Source organism: Triticum aestivum, chromosome 3A, assembly GCF_018294505.1.
Source record: "Triticum aestivum cultivar Chinese Spring chromosome 3A, IWGSC CS RefSeq v2.1, whole genome shotgun sequence".
Lineage (NCBI taxonomy): Eukaryota > Viridiplantae > Streptophyta > Magnoliopsida > Poales > Poaceae > Triticum > Triticum aestivum.
The window spans coordinates 91,910,764-91,931,202 of record NC_057800.1 but is presented as its reverse complement, the minus strand read 5'-3'; the positions used below and the strand labels follow the sequence as shown (position 1 = coordinate 91,931,202).

At 40.7% G+C, this 20,439-nt stretch overlaps 2 pseudogenes; one reads left to right on the top strand and one right to left on the bottom strand.

Moving 5' to 3' along the window:
* Positions 1-8,413: 8,413 nt before the first annotated feature.
* LOC123058010 (putative D-cysteine desulfhydrase 1, mitochondrial) lies at positions 8,414-12,303 on the bottom strand (annotated as a pseudogene).
* Positions 12,304-13,829: 1,526 nt separating this feature from the next.
* Positions 13,830-16,202, top strand: LOC123056816 (rhamnogalacturonan I rhamnosyltransferase 1-like; annotated as a pseudogene).
* The last annotated feature ends 4,237 nt before the right edge of the window (positions 16,203-20,439 follow it).

Below are 20,439 nucleotides of genomic sequence, written 5' to 3'. Positions count from 1 at the left end.
CGGGGGCAGCGGCGCTGAGGCCCGCTAGACTCCGGTGGATGTGGCCCTTGGTCGCCGCCGTCCGCTGGTCTCTTCGTCCGGCGAATCGACGCCGGATTTGTAGGGTCCAACGGCGCGGGGTGGCTCTGGTGACCTTGCGCAAGGATGGCGCGCATGGGGAAGACAACCACCATGGCCAACCTAGTAGGTTCCATGGGGCTCGGCAATCACGATGGGGTTCGAACTTCGCGGCCCGTGACGAGGCGGTCGTCGGCGCCAGAGGTCGACTCCCCTGGTCAACGTCTCCTTCCTACGAAGGTATGCATATACTGTTGCCTCTACTCTGCTAACACTATCCTTACACGGAAACCTGCATAAATCATGCTTATTAAGACTAAATTGTGAGTGTTGCTTTACTGGACAGAAGAAGAGGTTATTCTTCAGAGAATTATGGCGTTTCTTTTGGTTTGTAACCATCATCAATAACACATGGGCAACTATTCAGTAATCTGTGTACCTTACACTACTTCCTCCTGTTTGCACTGATATGTGGATTCCTCAAATTTTGAAGCAGCCTGAACGTTACCATCAGATTCTAATTCACTTTGCATGTCTCAAATTCTGTTGTATTTTTTCCTAGCTGATTTCTGAGTCAAGTTGTGATAAAGTAGTTAGCTTAGCTATGTACTGAAGTTAGTTTAGTTTGGTGTGTACCCGAGGTTCTGCTTAAAATAGTTACCATTGTATTAGACATATATTTGACATCTTATTTAGCAAGATATTCCTCGAGAATAGACACAGTTTTCATCTTGTCAACTACAACTCCGACGTACATTTTTTGCCTCCAAAATCGCCATGTCTCACTATACATTTTTTCTTAAATTTGCCCTCTCCCTGTAAAACTTTTCTTAAATTTTCCTGGAAGATGGCAAATATACTTGTCGAATCATTGCAAATTTTAGTTCTCGTATCATGAAAATTCATTATTTTTTGCCATGGCAACTTTTGATTTTTGGATCATGGCGCATTTTTACTGTTTTCTACCATGGCATTTTTTTTGGTAGACCATGGAAACAAATCTTATACTTTTTGCCATGTAAGCATCAAACATTTAGTTAATTGATCATGGCAAATTTAGTTAACACATCATAACAAACTTGCTTCCTGGAAGATGGCAAATATAGTTATCGTATCATGGCAAATTTAGTTCTCGGATCATGGCAAATTAATTGCTTTCTTGCCATGGCAACTTTTTATTTTTTTGAAATTGTCGTTGTAATTCTTTAAATTGTCAAAAACAACACAAAATAGCAAATATTGCCATGACAAGTTTTGCTAATTATTTTACCTTTATTAACATGGCTATCCTAAATCCCCATGGCAATTTTTTAACTTTTATTGCCATGGCAAGTTACTATTTATTTGCCATGGCAAATTTACCTTTTATTAACATGGCAAATTTACCTAAATCCCCATGGCAATATCTAAGTTTATTTGCCATGGCAAGTTTTTACTATTTATTTGACTTTTATTAACATGGCAAATTTACCTAAATCCCCATGGCAATATCAAACTATTATTGCCATGGCAAGTTTTACTATTTATTTGCCATGGATAATATACCTTCATTAACATGACAAATTTACCTAAATCCCCATGGCAATATTTAACTTTTATTGCCCTGGAAAATTTTACTTTTTATTTGCTATGGTTAATTTACCTTTATTAACATGGCAAATTTACCTAAATTCCCATGGCAAATTTTAACTTTTATTGCCATGGCAAGATTTACTATTCATTTGATCTTTATTAACATGACAGATTTTACTTTTATTTTTGCGTGCCAATTATTAATTTTTCTACACCATGGCAAAATTAACCTTTTTATTGCCATGGCAAATTTACCTTTTATTTCCCATAATTTTTTTATTTAATTTACATGGCAATTTTAATTTTTGTCACTCATGGCAAACATACTTCTATGCAGCATGGCAAGTTTTACTTTTATTTTGCCATGGCAAAAATACTTAGAAAACACGACAATTATTACTAAACAATAGATGGTGCATTTTTTGTTTTGTGCTTCGGCAAATTTATATAGTAAAAATAGCACACAAAATTTCAATCCATATTTTCTTGAAATTATGGTACAGATGCAAACTGCCATGATTTTTTTCCTTTTTGTGCCATTGCATATTTTTTTTCTTTCCATCATGGTACAGATGCAAAATTTGTTTATAAAGATGATTGCAATTTTTGCTTTGAAACCATTGGGATTCTTTTAGTAGTATCTTGTTTTCCATTTTTCTATCTATCATGACTTCTTTTTGACTTTTTCAGTGATGGCAAGTTCATATGCATCCACACTGCACATTTTCCATGTTTTTGATTGGTAAACAACAAAAATTGCCATGGCAAATTCATACATTTTGACATCTTTGCAAATAAGATCTTTTTGGTTCATTCATATTATAGCGGAAGAGTTCTCATGGTTCATTCATACTTTTTTATTTTTGCAGCATTTTGTGACTTTTTTTCATTGCATGGAAAAATCTAGCCTTTATTTAGTCACATCCAATAGTGGTTTTTTTGGTCACAGTAAAAATTGGCACAATCTGGGCTTTTTTCACAACAAAAAGGCCTCTAGGCCCCTGAGGTAGGGTGTTCGGGCTGGGTGATTCTCGTCCCGAACACATGCGTTCGGTCGATGCCTTCCACGGGACCGAACGAATCGTTCGGTCTGGGGCTCTTCCAGACCGAACGTTCGGCAGTTATCGAGGTCCAACATAAATTACATTATACAAAAAACATACTTTTGAATTTGTATTTGAAATAGATTTTTAATGGTATAATTTTTGTGACATGTAGTTCAAATTTTATTAGTTAAATTCATGGTCAAAAATTAGTCCAAGATAAGAGGAGACCTAATAAACCTGGACTGAGGGATATTTCTGAAGCATTTTGGAGTAATTGTTTTATTTTCTGCCATGACTTCCACGAATGTCATTGCACAAAAAAAAATTTCAAGCAGTTAAAATATTTGTCGGAAAAAACTTCATTTTTAATAAGTTTTTTCATCATTTTTTTTCCTTCGGGTTTTACCCTTCATCCCGAGCTCGTTTGAGATCGGGAGCACGAGAGGAGTTTTGAAAGGTTTTACACTGTGTTATACAAGTACTACATTACTAAGTACCACAATATTCTTTCGAGCATCCTTTTTTTTTATGTTTTCCCATGGCAAAGCAATCCACATTCCAAGCAATAAACTTCTTTAGGAGCCTGTTTTCTGTGATCTTCGACAAACCAAATTTGATAGTCATTTTATGATTATCTTTTTGTTTTTCTGCAAATGCCATGCCTTGTCTGCAAGTGTTGTGACGGATGTCCTTTAGGTTTATCTACATTTGTCGTGGGAGGGGTAACGCGAACTTGTTTGTCCATTTCTTTTCGCTGATTGCTTCAGAAGTTCTTCCAATGTTTCGACACATGAAACTCCACTAGCTTTGTGTTATTTTTGTTTTTTGTTTATCATGGTTTTTTGGGTACAAACAAATCTCAATCCTCGCACCCTCACAAAAAATGGCGTGCCAAGTTTGCTTCTAGGGTACACCAACAATGATGCAACGAGCACATCATTTTAGTTGGTGACTTTGAAAGATCAATGGTAACAAATATCATATGAATAGCGGTAATTGCCTTTGGCTCCTAGGTGCATATGCACCCATTGTCGAAATCCAAATTCCGAGAAGTTAAAAAATTCGAAACAAAAATCCCGCGCGTATATCCGGACATTTTATGTGCGTTCACAAGGTTTCAGTGAAAAACGACGTTTTTTGTGGCTTGTGTAAAAAAGATAAAGAAATGCCTCGTGAATAGTTAGAATGAAGCATCAGAAATTGTCTTTTTTACACAAGCCATAAAAAACGTCGTTTTTCACCGAAACCTTGTGAACGCACATAAAATGTCCGGATATACACGCGGGATTTTTGTTTCGAATTTTTCAACTTCTAGGAATTTGGATTTCGACAATGGGTACATATGCACCTAGGAATTTGGATTTCGACAGTGGCAAACATGAAGCGAACGAAAGAGTAATAGACATAGGGATCCATGGAGGGGTCAATATTACAATGAGATGGAGATGAGTGATGTTGAAGGTGGTCGATGAAGATGGTTGATTCCGACGTCCCCTTGCACGTGGTGATGAAACTGACGATCTCCTTCTTGTCGATTCACCCTCTGGATGCCTTTCAGAGGCTAAGGTTCTATGTCCGGGATCAGTTTCTGGTATCTGTATGTGTCCGATCTCCGATCCGCTTCCATGAGGGGAAGTGGTTACCAAGAGGAGGGGCGGTGGCTGGTACGACCACACGCGCTCGTACCAGACGATGTCGAGTGCTCTAGATACCATGTGCAGGTGCAACCTCCAGCTTCTCCCAAATTGCTTCATTCTTTTATAGTAATCATTTATCACATCAATTGGCGTGACTTTATCACGTTTTTCTGATGTTCTTTCCTTAGCCTTCCAACAACTTTTAAAAACACATCCTGAGGAAAAATATACAAAAGAAGTGCACGAACACAATAAAATCTAACAAAACCTACCGTGCAGGCACAACAAAAAACGTCAAATTAGCACATAATTTGAACTCATTAATAAGGTTATTCGAACTTTGATGAGAGTGACAACATTTTCTATTGTGTATGTTTTTTTTACAAGTGCATGAATCAAAACACGGTGTCATTTATGAATAAAACAATATATAATAAGAACAAAAGGCAGATAGACTTCCTCTCATTTTTCTCCCCTAATTAATCCTAGGCGGCTAGGATAAACTCTTCCCTCCAGACTTTACCGGAGAGCCCATGGACTCGCCTTCCCTTCGCCTGCCGCTCTGGCGCCCGGTGGTGGGGAGGGAAATCTCGGTGCCTTCGCTCCTGTTAGTAGTTTAGGTTAGAATACTTTAATTCTAATAGGTGCGACGCTCGGGTGGATGACGTCGCTTCTTCTTCGAGTTTGTCTTCCGAATTTTGATCCTCCTGGAGTACGTTTGTCTGGACGTAGTCGATGGAGCTCCGGTGTAGGTTCCTGTTGTTTCCTTAGGGCGGGGAGGTTAGGGTTTCTCCCCATGTGGCGAGATTTGGTGTTAGGTGCTTCAGACCTACGCAAGGATTCAATAGCGAGACGACTGCAGCTCGCGCTGGTCCGTAGTGACACGTGCATGAAGACTTCCTGATTGTCATCGATAAGGTCAAGCTAGCTCTGGTAGACGAGCGGCGATAGGGGCACGTCGGTGGCTCGTTCTAATGGGAGTAGTGGTCATTTAGTGGTCTCGAAACTCTATGTAACTTTTATTATGTTTGAGATGTTTTGTACTTTCAGTAACTTTTGTAATAAATTTGATCTTTTTCGTAAAAAATAATAAGAGCAAAAGGTAGTACAATGGCGTTCCTTTTTTTTTTTAGGGTAATGGCGTTCCTACAGGACGGATGAAATGATAGTAGGAAAAAGAAATTGAAGTAAGATGAAACATTACGTCTTTTCTAGTAACTGCAGTATAATTTTTTCTTTCCGGAGACGAACCGAACTTACGTTGAAATTAAGTTATGGAACAACACACTCCAATAAAAAAGTAAATTACATATAGGTCCCTAGAGACCGATTCAACACGCACATCAGCGTGAGATGAGGGTGCAGCGCTGCCAGTGCCGCTCCCGCTCCCGCTCCCTCCTAGAGTCGGCAAGAAACATTTGACGAGCGCACGGATTAATGACGGAAGTATGCACACCGGAGAGATGAAGCAACAGTGCAGCATCGCATCCATCACCTTGATAGGTCTCGAGTACGTCAAGACATTGCCGCCAGCGAAATCTAATAGATCCTGAGGCAAGCAACAAGACTTCTGCACCGAAGCTAGAGCGCGCGCCTTAAACATTCTAATGGTTCACAACAATCATGTACAATGTATACCTTTAGAATTCGCATACATATTAGCCGACATTATTGATCTATCATTAAATCACTTCTTTCTTTTGTGTTAGAATAATTCAAGATACATTCAAGGCACGTCGCCGATCATCCAAGGATCAAACAATCACATGAGCCAAGGTAGTGAAATTTGTTGACGAGGTTCACCAACAACGTTAAACCGTTGCAGAAACACAACTTTAATCGACCAAATGACTACGAAGGGATTGACGGATGCACCGACATATACGGATTCACTAGAAACTACACCTTGTCAAAGCGTGCACATAATTAAACCCAGAGCGTATGGCTAACGATGAAGATTTATTATTGGCGAGTGAAAACCACAACAATATCGAAGAGTACACTTGATACATATGCTATATATATAGTCGGTACGGAATATATATCACAATGCTTTATCGAGAAAAGAGAGAAATATATGGCAATGATGGTGCAAGTGCAACCGCTGACTTACATCGCCGAGTACATATCCAGAAAAAGAAAGGGGAACAACTACCATGAAGCGTACTAATTCACGACCTGTGCCATGAAGCGTAGTACTAATTCACGACTTGTGCCATGAAGCGTAGTACTAATTCACGACTTGTGCCATGAAGTGTACTTGACGACATGGGCATCCTCCTGGTACATATATCTGGTTCCGTCCATATACTGCAGGGTGTTGCGAAGCTTCTCGTAGTTGGACCGCAGCAGAGGATGTACCACGTAGAGATCTTGCTCCGGATCATCACACGGCGTCAGCAGCTCGCGTCGGCACGCGGGGCATGTCCCGCCGGCCTTGATCCAGCTCTCCCATAGCCATGCGTGGAAGCTGTGGCTGCGTGGGTTTTCCTTCCATACGGCCATGGCTGCTTCCCTGCTCAAGCACGCAGTGAAGTCACAACTGTCCGGCGACGCTTCCGGTGCCTTCGTCGGGGCCTCGGTCGCCGCAGCAGCCGGCGCCTGATCCTCTCCGCCTCCGTGTGCGTTGGTGCTGCTCGTCATCGCCGAGAGCCTCGGGTGATCCGGTGGCTCTGGTGATCGAGTCGAGTGAGTTCCACGGTGGCTGCTGCGACCTCGATCGTTCTTCTTGATCTGTGAGCGAGGTGTGTGCCTTTGGTTTCGTGCGGCGGGCCTGGTGTATATGTACACCGAGGCTTGGGGATCGACAGACGTTTCCCGTTATGTTTAGGGGGAGGAGTAGGACGCGGAGTCGCTTAATTTCTCCCGTTGTGTTCTAGAGTCGGATTCGGAACCAGCCGTTGACTGCCTTCATTCTCCCGAACCACGAGTAAATAGTGGCATAAAACAAACATAATTTGGGCTGGATTCCAAAAAACTACCAGTTTTCATTTTTTTTAAAAGCTACCACAAATTTGGTTGGCTGTTTCAAAAAATTCAAATTGACTTGTGAATAAATCGGACTCAATATAGCCCTGACGTTCGATCTTGGAGCTCCCCAAATCGAAAGAATCTGGTAGCGATCCGAGCGATCGAACGATTACGTGCGCCACAACTCCTATTTAGAGCCCGTTGCGTCAGTTAAAGCGCAATTGGTAAAAGTCGCACACCCTTCACTTTGTACGTTTCAAATGGGCCTGCGCACAATCGCAAGCACAAGTGGAAAGCTTCTGGTTTTGGGGAGCCTCTGAAAGCTTCCTGGGAGTTTTTGGTGGTTTTCTAGACCGTTTTTTTATCTGGTTTTTCTTTTTGTTTTCTGATATCCTTTTCTTTGTTCTTTATTTTTATTTTTCCCTTTTCTTTCCTTTTCCTTTTTCTTTCTTTTTATATTTTATGTGCACATTTTTTCAAATTTGAATACTTTCTTCAAATTCATGAAACGTTTTTTCAAAACATATGAACTTTTTTCAAAAGCATGAGTATATGCAAATCCACAACCTTTTGCCAATTTATGACTTTTTAATCCAAAATCTGTAAAAATTGATTACTTTTTTGTCCAAATCCATGAACTTATTTTTCAAAATTGATTTACTTTTTCAAATCAACAAACTTTTTAACAAAATCCGTGACTTTTTTTCAAAGTCGATGAATTTTTTTCAATTTCACGTTTTTTTTCAAAATTCATGTACTTTTTCAATTCATGATGCACAGAGGAGTTTGTCCATTGCCGTTGCTAGTCTGGAGTGGAAGGGGTTTGAGCTTTGGTTTGCTGCCATGCATACAGTGCAATCTTTTTTTTTGCGGGATGCATACAGTGCAATCATGGTGAAGGTAATTAAACAGCGTATACTGTTGATTAGTGAGGCACTCTTGTATAAAGGTTGGCAATCCGGCCGGAGTCCATTTCTTACGTGTACGTTCTCGTCCCAGGGAGTAAGTCAAGTTTGGAGCATCGTCGACGGATGGGTAAACATGTACGTAGTACAAACACGATATTTGGAGCCTCAACAGGTTACCACCGCCTTGTAAGAAGCCAAGCTATCCCCAAGGACAGGCAGGGCACACAGAAAACGTTTGCAGCAAACTGTCGGCAGAACAAATACACTTCTACTGATACTTTTTTCCTCGCTCCTAGAAACTGAATTGATACTTGTTCTCCATCATGATAACCCCCTATGATGAAAGTGCATGGTGACGACAGCCAAACACCATAACTCGCGTGATTTTTGAGGCGGTTTTGACATAAAAATAGCATCCTCAGCGTTTAGATTTGTAGGCTGCCGCCTAGGCTTTGACAAGTTTCTGTCTCCGCCATTGCCCCTTTGCATGGACCAATTCTTCAAGGTCCATTCTGCGCCATCTCCCAGCCAAAGACGACAACTGGTCCACCTTATCATACAACCCAAGAAGACCACCTGTATGGATAAAGAGGACCTTCCGCCCTTCCCACTTGGTTGGATTCTTGGACATGTCTTTCAACATACCATAAGCTGCCTTACCGCTGTAAAAAAAACAAAACCATGCATGTCCCCATTAAGCATACTATTCACTTAGACGAAAGGACTAGCATACATGATATAAATGTCACGTCACACATAAAAGGAAAAAATATTGCACCTGTAGACTGGATCAAGCACAATGCCTGTTGCTGCAGCTATATCCTTCACAAATTTAAGCTCTTCAGGTGTGCTCATGGCATAGCCTAAGCCCTTAGCCTATCAAGCAAAATATTCACAAATTTGACTAACATAAATACTCCCTCCGTTCACTTTTGTAAGACCTTTTAGACATTTAAGACAACACCTAAAACAGTTCAATTTCAGCTGTCCTAAACGACTTACAAAAATGAACAGAGGGAGTAGTTGAATTCATTCTTTATAGAAGTGTTCCATCAGAAAGGCGATTCTGGGAAATGAACAAACTAGCCACACAAAAAATAGCAAAAGGATTTTATTCTTCAAGATGGTTGTAGCCAAGGTTCTTAGTTTGTAATCTTCTAGGATTTTAGTGGATAAATATTCACATTTACGGAAAACCATACTATCAAGAGGGCCACATGCGAGAGAACTAGCGATGAACTCCTTTTCAATATCCTCAAACAATACGGGTTATACAACATATACTCACATCTTCAATCCTGACTATATCATGGGAATTCAAACGAGGTTGAAGTCCATCAATGAGACCTTGAACATTATCATAGAAGTATCCAGGGTTATAACAAACAAAGAATCCATGGACCTATCGTACAAGTGGATGATTAGTATGGAGACATCAGCAAGATAAGAAAATAGCTAAAGAAAGCTTATACTTTTGCCTTTATGCTACTCAATTGTGATCCTAAAGCAAGACCAGCAACGGTTCCACCATGCACAAAGTTCAATCATGATAAATCGCAAAGTGATAATATAACAACTTCCATGATGTATGCATGAAACAATAGAAAACATGTAAATAAAATTACCCATATAATGTAAAAAATAACAGGGGTCACCGAAATACCTGCCGCATGCAACAACAATGTCATCAAACTGAACATCACCAGATAACTGAATTTGCTGCTCAATCTCCCTTACTGCTTCAATATATCCCCTGTAAGAGCAAGACACCTACATGTTACACGTAAGATTGAATGGCATAAACTAAATTGTCATTTAATTTTTTTTTCTAAGGCCTTTTTGAACTCCAGCTATTCCTTTACAATACGTAATCTTACATTCAGTTTGCACAATGAAAATTTTAATGTTTTCTCGACACAATGTGAACATAATACACTAATGCTCTGTTTGGATGTAGACATTGAAAGGCTTGGCATTGAATTGGCTTGAATGCCAAATATTCAAGACATTGATATTGAGCTTCAATGCCAATTTCGGTGTTTGGATGCTCATGTATTTGGCTTGTGGAATCCAAGAAAAAAACAATTTCAATTCTTGTTTGGATGGTCAAGTGCTGAATTGCACACGTAAAAGGGTATGCAGTTTCATATTTTGCTGTACATGTTTCAAACTGAATTGCACATGAATGACCCATCAGTCAATTTTTGCGCAAGTACACCTATGATTGGACCAAAAAGAGGGGAGCATGTGCGTGAGGGATTGAAGAAGAATACATCATATGCATAGTGACTTGTTGTGTTCAATAGGGTATGCTGTGAAACTTGGCTCACAACAGAATATTTATTGTGCAAAGATATAGTAAGCTGGTATATCTAGTGCGAGTTAGATAAGACATAGGCCAGGTGAAAGAATATTTGGGAGATGATAAAATGGTTCTTGTATTTTAAAAAGGTAAGACACATGGTATCTTTATATAGTGGATGCTTAGACCCTTAACCTTTCCTATCACAATAATAACTCCTAGCGTATGACTCCTATAATCCTAGACTTCCTAATATAGGAATGTAAGACAACCATCAATCCATGAGTATCAATCCTCGAGGGAAACATCAAACTATGTTATAAGCAGGAATGTAAGAGAAGAAAATTGTACGTAGCAGCTATCATCACATATAAGACCGTACCAATCTCCCAATGAGTTGGATCCACCACCAGAAATCACATATGGCTTCCGTCCATTTTCCAAAAGCCTCTTTTTTAGCAAGTCAGTTAAAGCCTATAACAAATAAATACTTACGTGATTGGAGAACTTCTTGAGCAATACAAGAGGTACAACATAACAAATAATTCGAGGTGTAGGAAGAACTAATCACTGAGGTTATGAAGGGAACCGATGCAAAAAGTTGTACTACATGTATCAAAAGAATAGACAATATATAACATCAAAAAATTCAAAGGACAAAAAAAATGATAGTACTAAGTATTATGATCTGAAACAATAACAAAACACATGCTATTTAATATGGTTATCTTTTAACAAATAAAAACATATCTTATTAAGCATGAATAATGAGTGAGACTCGTTTATGGACAAGGATTTGGCAACATATCAAACACAACTATGAAAACCACAAACCACCACAACATAACGCATCATAGAGGAGAGCATACCACACCCCCAATTATAACAAAATCTCTTTCTGAGACAAGGTCAATGTGCGCTCCCAATAATATCTCGACAAGGAGATTACCAACCAAACCAGGATCTTCATCCACAAGAAGCTGAAAACATCCCACCAAAACCAAGTAAAAAAGAAATGCATTTCCACAGAAGCATTTGATCAATTTCACCTCACAAAAACATAACTTACCTTGGAGGTAACAAGTACCAGATAGCAATCGAGATTAACATACTTGGCAGCCACGGCAGTTGCTTGGCAATGGTTGCTCTGGATACCACTGATAGTGATAACACAATCGGCATCCTGTGTGACGGCATCTGCCATCAGAAATTCGAGCTTCCGAACTTTATTGCCGCTCAGTTCCATGCCAGCGAGATCATCCTGCTACAGTCTCCCAAAAATTTCCACATCAGAATTGAAATGCTAATAGTACTAACGAGGTAACCATGAAGTACCCCAAATTTTGGAAATTGAACAAAATAGTGCTTCTTGTGTTTCACCTTGATCCATACTTCGGTGCCTCTTGGCAAATTGGGGAGGTTCCACTTGTGAATTGGAGTTGGAAACTGTTTTGGTTACAAAAAAGGAAATACATTAGACTTAACCATTCCACATTCTTTTGTTACTTTAAAGTTTAAACTAATTGAAATCTGCATACTAATCAGTCCAAGTAGAGATAGCAAAGCTTACTTGGTTGAGGGTGTAGTTGTGGGATGGGATGATGGAGAGGTCTGAAGCCCAAGGCGGCGGCGTATAGACCTTAGAAAGGAAGCTGCCGATCTGGGATGAGGAAGAAGTATGAGCCACTCTGTAGGCTGATGTCGAGGTCCAGTGGCGGATTGTGACGTGAGGAGAGAACAATCGGAGAATGGAAGTATTGGGTACCATTGCTCTGAAAGATTGTTTCCCCAGTCGACCGACCGATCGTTACCGGTTAACGTTTTCCTAAACAATGTATGCCTGTAAGCCAACCTAAGCTTACTTAGATAAAAGTTGACCAACAAAAATAGAGTAAATTAAAGCACCTATGAGCAGAACATAACTAATTTTTGACGTGGAGATACAGAAACCTATAGCTACAATGTATGTTAATTGTGATCCAATGTTCTGAACTTTGAATGCCCTCCGTCTGAAAATACTTGTCATTAAAATGGATACATCTCTCTTTATCCATTTTAATGACAAGTATTTTCGGACGAAGGGAGTAGATGCTAGTAGGACATGGTACACAAGCAGAAAGATATATAGAAGTATTTATAGAATGGATAAGTATTAATAAGATCTTGAAATCAAATATTACCAAACCAAAGTATTAATAAGATCTTGAAATCAAATATCCGCTGGGAGATGGTAGCTCGGGATATCTTCAACTGGTTTGGATGGCGATCATGTAATAGGATAGGCAATTAGTTTACCTATCTCTTTTTCAGCCAGCCGGTTGTGGCGTCTTTTATATGGCTAGTCTGTGTTTCTAGCCCATGTTGGCTCTGTGTGAGCTTTGTTCACTTTTCAGTAGGAGACTTTGAGACCTTGTTGAAACTTATTTGGTTTAATAAGATGGCCGTATGCATCGATCTGATGCAGAGGCCGGGGTATCCCCTTTTTCGAAAAAAAACCAAACCAAGGTATTATATATTCTCAGCTCAGATTTTGTAAGCGAGATGTCTATCCTTGATAGTAGATTGAAAATGGCTCCTGTTAATAGGAGTCCAAGCTTCAACATACCAGCTCTCAATTGATTGCTTCAAAGTAAGTGATGCTGAATGAAAACCAACATGCCTAGTCAAATGTTGTGTCCGAGTGAACTGGAGAACCAGTTAGTCCAAAGCTGCTTGATATGCCTATCCTTGATAGTAGATTGAAATGGTTCCTGTATAAAGCATAAATCATCATTTTTTTTGGAAAAATAATAATAGCATATGTGAAGTTGACATCCAAAGTTCAACAGAACAATTTTTACATAAAAATTTAGTATAGCTAAAAGAAAAAAGAAACAAACAATAAACCTGGATGCTTGACGTTTTGTTCACAAACAATACACTGCATCAACATAACTTCAAAACCTCAAACAAGAAACTATTTACCAATATTTTGCATAGAACAAGTGACTGATACACGGGTCCAAGTTCAGAATAAATTTTAAAAACAAACATCATTTAATTAAAGGCATGGATAATAGGAAAACACTAGCATATGGTCTTGCAAATAAAAATAAAAATATATAATAGTAGTATACTTCCATATTTTTTAAAGAACAAAGACCCTAGCATACTCTGAAGAACTAAAAAGCAGGACGCGAGGGCTGCATCTGAGGGCGGCTGCTGGTTCGCGCCGGCGAGGTCTCTCACCGGAGTTCGCCGACCGGCCTTCTCTTCCTTCGTCGCCGCGTGCTGCCGCGAGGAACGGCCGAGCGGAAGCAGCTTTTTTTCGAGGAGAGATTGACAAAGGAGGACGACGATGGGGTTCGATCGAACGGCTGCTCTGTCCCCTGTGTCCCGATCAGACGGTTGGCGAGGTGACCGGCCGAAACCAGCGCCACACCAGCACTACAGTTCTTAATTAATCTACCAGGCAATGAGTCACACTGCTAGAGAAGAAAGTGCCGACGGCGGCGGCTAGGAACCCTACCTGTCGCGCTCGGGTAGGACTCTGGCCGTTCGCTTGGGAGGGAGGAGGCTCACTTGAGGGAATAGACGGTCAATTCCTGCTTCTTTTGATCCCATCTTCTTCCCTTCCTTTGGTTAGGAATACCTGCGAATCAGGCGGCTTCCCTTCCTTCTTTGCTCAGGAATATTTGGGCTTCCATTAGTGCCTCCCCCTTTCCATTCGTCGCCTTCCCTGCGAGCTTTTGGTTGGTTTAGCACCTATTTTTTGGATCGATCAGTTCATGTCGGGTCGATTTGGTCCAAGGATTCCGTATTAACCTGTTGCGGTCTCTACCGCCATTTGATCTTTCTTATCGGTTCTATTTTCAGGAATCTACAAGAACAATGGCCATCTGTTGGTGTCCTGCAATGGCGGTCTCAACCAGATGCGCGCCGCTGCTGTAAGTACAGCTTGTGACGATCACAATGCATCTACTGCGCTGTCTATATTTCTGAGCCATCGCTGCTGTTCAAATACTAATGCTGAACCATCAATGTTCCACTGTTAAATCAGATGTGTGATATGGCGATGGCTGCGAGATACTTGAATGTCACAGTCATCAAGTTGGACAAAACTTTATTTTGGGCTGATTCTAGGTCGGCATTTCTTTCTGTAGTCACTGCAATTCTTAACAATTCAATTAAGGATAGCTTCTGCCTTATTATTTTCTGTTGCTCTGCCTACAGTGAGTTCCGAGATATATTTGATGTGGACTACTTCATAGCATCATTGGGAGATGAGGTCCTGATACTGAAAGAGCTGCCTCCAAGGCTGAAAATTAAGGAGAGTTGAATGGGGATATCTTCGCTCCATGCCGCCCGTCAGTTTGTCTGATATATCCTATTACCATAATCATGTTTCTTTGCACCTCTTCATTTCTCGTGATGTATCTAGATCATATGCATACCCAGATAAAGACTGTAAGTAGTAAGTTTTGGGAAAACCGCATGAAGAAGTACAAGGTCCTTCATCTGAATAAAACAGATGCCGGGCGTGCAAATAATGGCCTACCCATGTAGATTCAGAAACTGAGGCGCCGTGTCAATTTTGATACATTGAGATTTAGCCCTTACTTAGAAGAGCTTGGAAGGTGTGTGGTTCAAATTCTTCGTCAGAACGGACCCTTTGTGGTCTCCTTTTGGGGTATGAGATGGACATGCTTGCCTTCTCTTGGTTTACACATGGTTGCAGGCTCGCACCAACGAGGAGGCTGAGGAGTTCAGAAGGATGAGGTATGGCATCGCATCCAAATTTTCTCAAGATGTTTCAGACCTTCAGTTTACAGATGAATTGTGCCTTGAACTTGGAAGATACACTTAGCCATGGTGGAAAGAGAAAGTGATCGACTCCAATGTGAAGATGAATGGCGGGCTCTGTCCATTAACACCGGAGGAGATTGCGTTGGTATTGAAGGCACTCGACATTGATGGTGAAATATATGGTGGACAAAGAAGAATGGTTGCATTGACCTCAGCTTATCCCAAGGTCGTTAGTTCAGCATCTTCAACACAGTACTGTATGATTATCACGTCTTTTATTTATATAATATTTATCTGTTATTGGTGTTGATCATGTAAGAAAAGCGACATTACTGCCTTCAGGACTATGGGTTTTCCAGATGGCAGCATTGGATTATATGTTGTCCTTGGAGAGTGATGAACTAAGACATTTGAGAATGCTCCTGGTTGTAAGTTGTAACATGGCAAAAGTTGTTGAAGGCCATTGTAGGTACCTTTTGTCAAGTTCCAGTATTCCCCTTGCTATGTTGAATTGTATCATGATACTTTTCACTAGATATAGAAGTTTGTCCCTCGGAATAAGTATTAAGAAACAATTATTACCTCCTCGCAAAATAGAAAGGAAGGGGGAGAGAAAGAAAAATAACACCTATTAACCTGCCCCATGCCTTGCTGCATGATCTCAACTATTTTTATAGGAGTAGCAGGATTTTCTCAAATCCCAACTTTTAGAATTCTTAAACTGTGTGATAGTACTCAAATTTTTGAAACACGGAGTATTCTGTTGTAATATGAAATTTTGAGATGTCACATTCCTGTTTCCGGAAAAAACTTTTGTCCCATTTTCTTTCAACTGTTTATTTGTTCCCATGTCCACAGATGCTTTGGGTTCAAGAAGACACTGCTACTTGACCAGAAACTTATAGTCGAGCTAGCTAACTTTTAGAATTCTTCACTTAAATTGTGTAATAAGACTCAAATCTCTGAAACATGAAGCATTCTCTTGTAAGCTGAAACTTTGAGATTTCACATTCTGAAAAACCATGCTACACTGCTATCACATTTATTTGTATTGTTTGTATCCGTGTATTATAACACAATGCTCTGTTGATCAACGTGTTGGTCCCTTTGCTTCCTAACATATTTTTTGACGTGAACACCAGGAGCTCTGCTTTGGCATGCATTAAACGAAAATAGAAGTTTCGCTTCCTAACATATATGACACCATGGATCAAACAAGCTAGCCAAATGGGTATAGACATGTATATGGAAAGAAAAGGACAAATCGGCGTCTGACTAGTTGGCACCGCACAGGGGCGCTTCAGGCTATGGCTTGAAACGGGCGCCTTAGGTGTGCATGGAGCAATGCACGAAGGGATCTATGACGGGATTAACGGACTAACAAACGTGTGCAATTAGGATTGGAGGAGGGAGGATGGCCCCCACCCTGGCTGAAATTTGGGATGGGGGGGGGGGGATTGTTAGAGGAAAATCCGTAAAAGCCCAATAGTAGGTTCATGCGTTTAGGATTACTGGTCCACGTGTCTCTGTATCGAATATGACTAGCAAAAGGGCCCATGCGTTGCAAACAGGAGGAAAAAAACATAATCTCCAAAGGCCTTACAACATTTTGCTGCATCACCCATAACATTTTGGCAAACATTTTTTCAATTTCATTACATTTTTTAATGCATGAAATTTAAAAAAATCATGAACATTATTTGATTCCCAAACAATTATTTTCAAAATTGCGAACATTTTTTGAATCCACAAACATGTTATGATTTATTGAACATTTTATTTATTAATTTTTTGGAACTTTTTTGAAGTACCAAATTATTTAAAGGAGAAAAGGATGAAAATGGAAAAATAAATTTAAAAACAGGCCGCTCACACATGAGCCGGCCCAAAAGGGTGCGTCGCGTCTTCATCCAGCACGCAGAGCGCGGTATAGGAGGTCTGTACTCCATGGGCCAGCCTAGGCGGGAATGCCCATGTGTGAAATATATTTTTGTCACTTATAGCTGGCACCCATGGGTAATATTTTGCAACTTTGGAGGCAATTTATGCAATGTACCGCCAGAAGCACTAATGACTTTATTATTAGGTATAGATATAGTTATCTGGGATTATTGGTCCAGTGTCTCTGTATTGAATATGGTATTTGAAACGGACACACAGAATCTGGGACGTATCTGTGTCTTTTTTGGTTGTACATGTAACAAAAAGAAAAGAAATCAACCTATATACTCCCTCCATTATTTTATACAAGGCCACAAACTCATATTACAGGAATAAGATAAAATTTAATGACTGCTTTGCAAGTCAATTTTCTCTCTCGCTGGGATCATTAATACGCCATAAGCATGCAACGAATGAATGGGAAGGGAGTAGTTGAGTGTCATTATGACTACATGCATGTAAGTATTAAAAAGTTGCTAGTACGAGGAAACATCATTAATTTTTGTCTCGGTTACTGTTGGTGGCCTTGTGTTAATGCAAAATGTATTTTTGATAGTGGCCTTATATAAGGAAATGAAGGGAGTACAAGATGACAGACCAAAATCGAACGGACACGCAAGGTCTAGTACGCTTTGCCGAAACAGAAGAAAGAGACCAAAATCAACTATTAGCTTACTCAAGAACAACATGGATCAAGATCCAGCTGACTATCTACCTCAAGCACATGTCTTCCAGCCGTAAAACCTTCTCCTTGCACATGGAAGGTTAGAAAAACTTGCTCATGGCTGGCCTCCTCCTATTGCATGAACCCTAGACCTAGACAATCGTGTCATGGGAGGGGCAGAATAAAGCGGACAAGTAGGGGCTCACTACAGAGAGAAAACTATGCCTCGATGTCATCATCGCTGTCGCAAGTCACCGCCATCACTAGGCCGGAATATGAGAACTTCAGAGTTTGCATGAGGAGGTGACGAGGGGAGGCGGGAGGAACAAGAGATTTATCAGGAAGATTCTTTCATCGTGGGGGGAGGAACGCGGAGATGCGATGTTGTCACCACTTTGTAACGATCCGACCTATAGAGAAAGGACTAAACGAAGGGAAAAAGGGGGAGCATGTGAGATTCCCTTGCAGATAAAGAAGGACAGTTGAGGTGCCGCTCACTCAGGCCGGTCATATTGGGAGTAACTTAGTAACATAATGCTTATGTGGAAAATAGTAAAGGACGTGTGAATTGAAGATATATGTTTGTGGTAACATAAACGCACCCCAAAGAAAAATGAGTCTACATGTAAATAAATGAAGACATGCATGGTACCACACATATGTTACTACCCACTATGAAGATACTCCCTTCGATCCATATTACTTGTATTAGATTTGTCAAGTCTAGACAAATCTAATACAAATAATATGGATCGGAGGGAGTGATAATTTTTTTTAGAGGGAGGGAGTGATAATATATAGTACGTAGTAACAGAGTAGGGCGTTTTGGAACTCGGCCTTCATGGAGGCCGGATTTTTTGAAAAATTCAAAATTTGCATTTTTCAATTTCAAAAAAATCTGAAAAAAATCATACAAGTAAACAAGAATGTTATGTGTATGTATGTAAAATTTGAGGATGAAATACCCTAAAATGCAATCTGTGCAAAAAAGACAAATTCATGAACTTTGAGAATGAATAGTGATCTACTAAAAAGCCTCAGATTTGTTTTTTTTGTGTAGCACTCATTTTAAAGTGTTTCGTCCTGAAAATTTACACACATTTGCTTTATGTCTCTAAGTATGTGTGTAATTTTTTTCAATTTTTTTTGAAATGTGAAATTTGAATTTTGACCAAGTCAAACTCGGGCTCCATGGAGCCCGAGCTCTAAAGAGCATTTTCGGTAGTAACATATGCATGTTAGTGGTCTAACTGTCTAAGTTACCTCCTACTATGACCAGCCTCATGCAGGAGCACACTTAGGCTGGTCACAATGGGGAGGAACTTAGGAGTAACATCACACACTCCAATACAACTTTGCTTATGTGTCATATATTTAATGAAAAGAGAGGTGCTTGTGGTAACTAGCTAAGTTACCGGAACATCACACACTCCAAGAAACAATGAGTCTATAACCTAATAAATACATTGTTGCATGACACTACATAGATGTTCCTAACCACTGTGGAGGTAGTAATATAGTCTAGGAAAGTGTGTAAATTACTAGACTATGTTCTTGCCCATTGTGACCAGCCTTAAATAATAAATACACATGCAAGCTTGGCCCGTGGGACCATGCTGACTTGCCACACTGGGTACCCTGGTCAACTCTAGTCCACCAAATCATCAGAGGATGCGGGTGTGACACTCCGGTCTTCTTCAAAATGAGCTTCACATGACGCTGTGCTCCCATCTTGCCTGATTGTTGCAGTAGGGAAGCGTGAAGCGTCGCCCCAGTGTGTCGTAGTCCTCCCAAGTAGTGGTTATGGTTGGAGAAGATGACTAGCGTGCGTGGAGCTCGACGAGGGCCTTGTCGCCGTGCTTAACCATGCAGCGCTCTACTTGCTCGTTGTCGCTTATCATTAGGTCCGGTGGCTGTGGCAGCTCGACGAAGACCAGAGTGTAGTTGGGGGTGAATAGCTTGAGCTGCAAAACATGAAAGACATCATGGATGTGGCTGTCCAGCGGTAGGGTCAATTCGTAGGAGAGGAGCCAATCTTGTCTTTTGATCTTGAAGGGCCCGTAACGCGAGCTTGGCGTATGGGCAACGGCGACAGAGGATTGTGTGTATGGTTTGGGCTTCAGCAGCACAGGGTCGCCCCACTTTGAAATTGCACTCAGTCCGATGGGGACCAACTTTCTTCTTGAAACAACGCTGGGCACGGAGGAGTTGCTCCCGAAGGACCATAATGTCCGTGCCCCAGTCCTAGTGCTCAGTGTTGAGGACTAGAGCCACCTTGTCATCCCAAAGCGCCATGCCCCCGAGGTTGGTCTCAACACCATAAAAAGCTTTTGAAGGGAGTGCAATTAATCACGAGTGGAAGGAAGAATTGTACCAAAACTCCGCCATCGATGGCCACTAGCACCGGCATTGAGGAGCGTCATGGAACACACATCGGAGGTGCATTTCCATGCACCAATTCACCCACTCACTTTGGTCGTCCACCGGGAGATGGTAAGCCATCGAATACAACAGCTTGGTGCCCGCCGCCACGAACGGTTCACACTAGAGCGCTTTG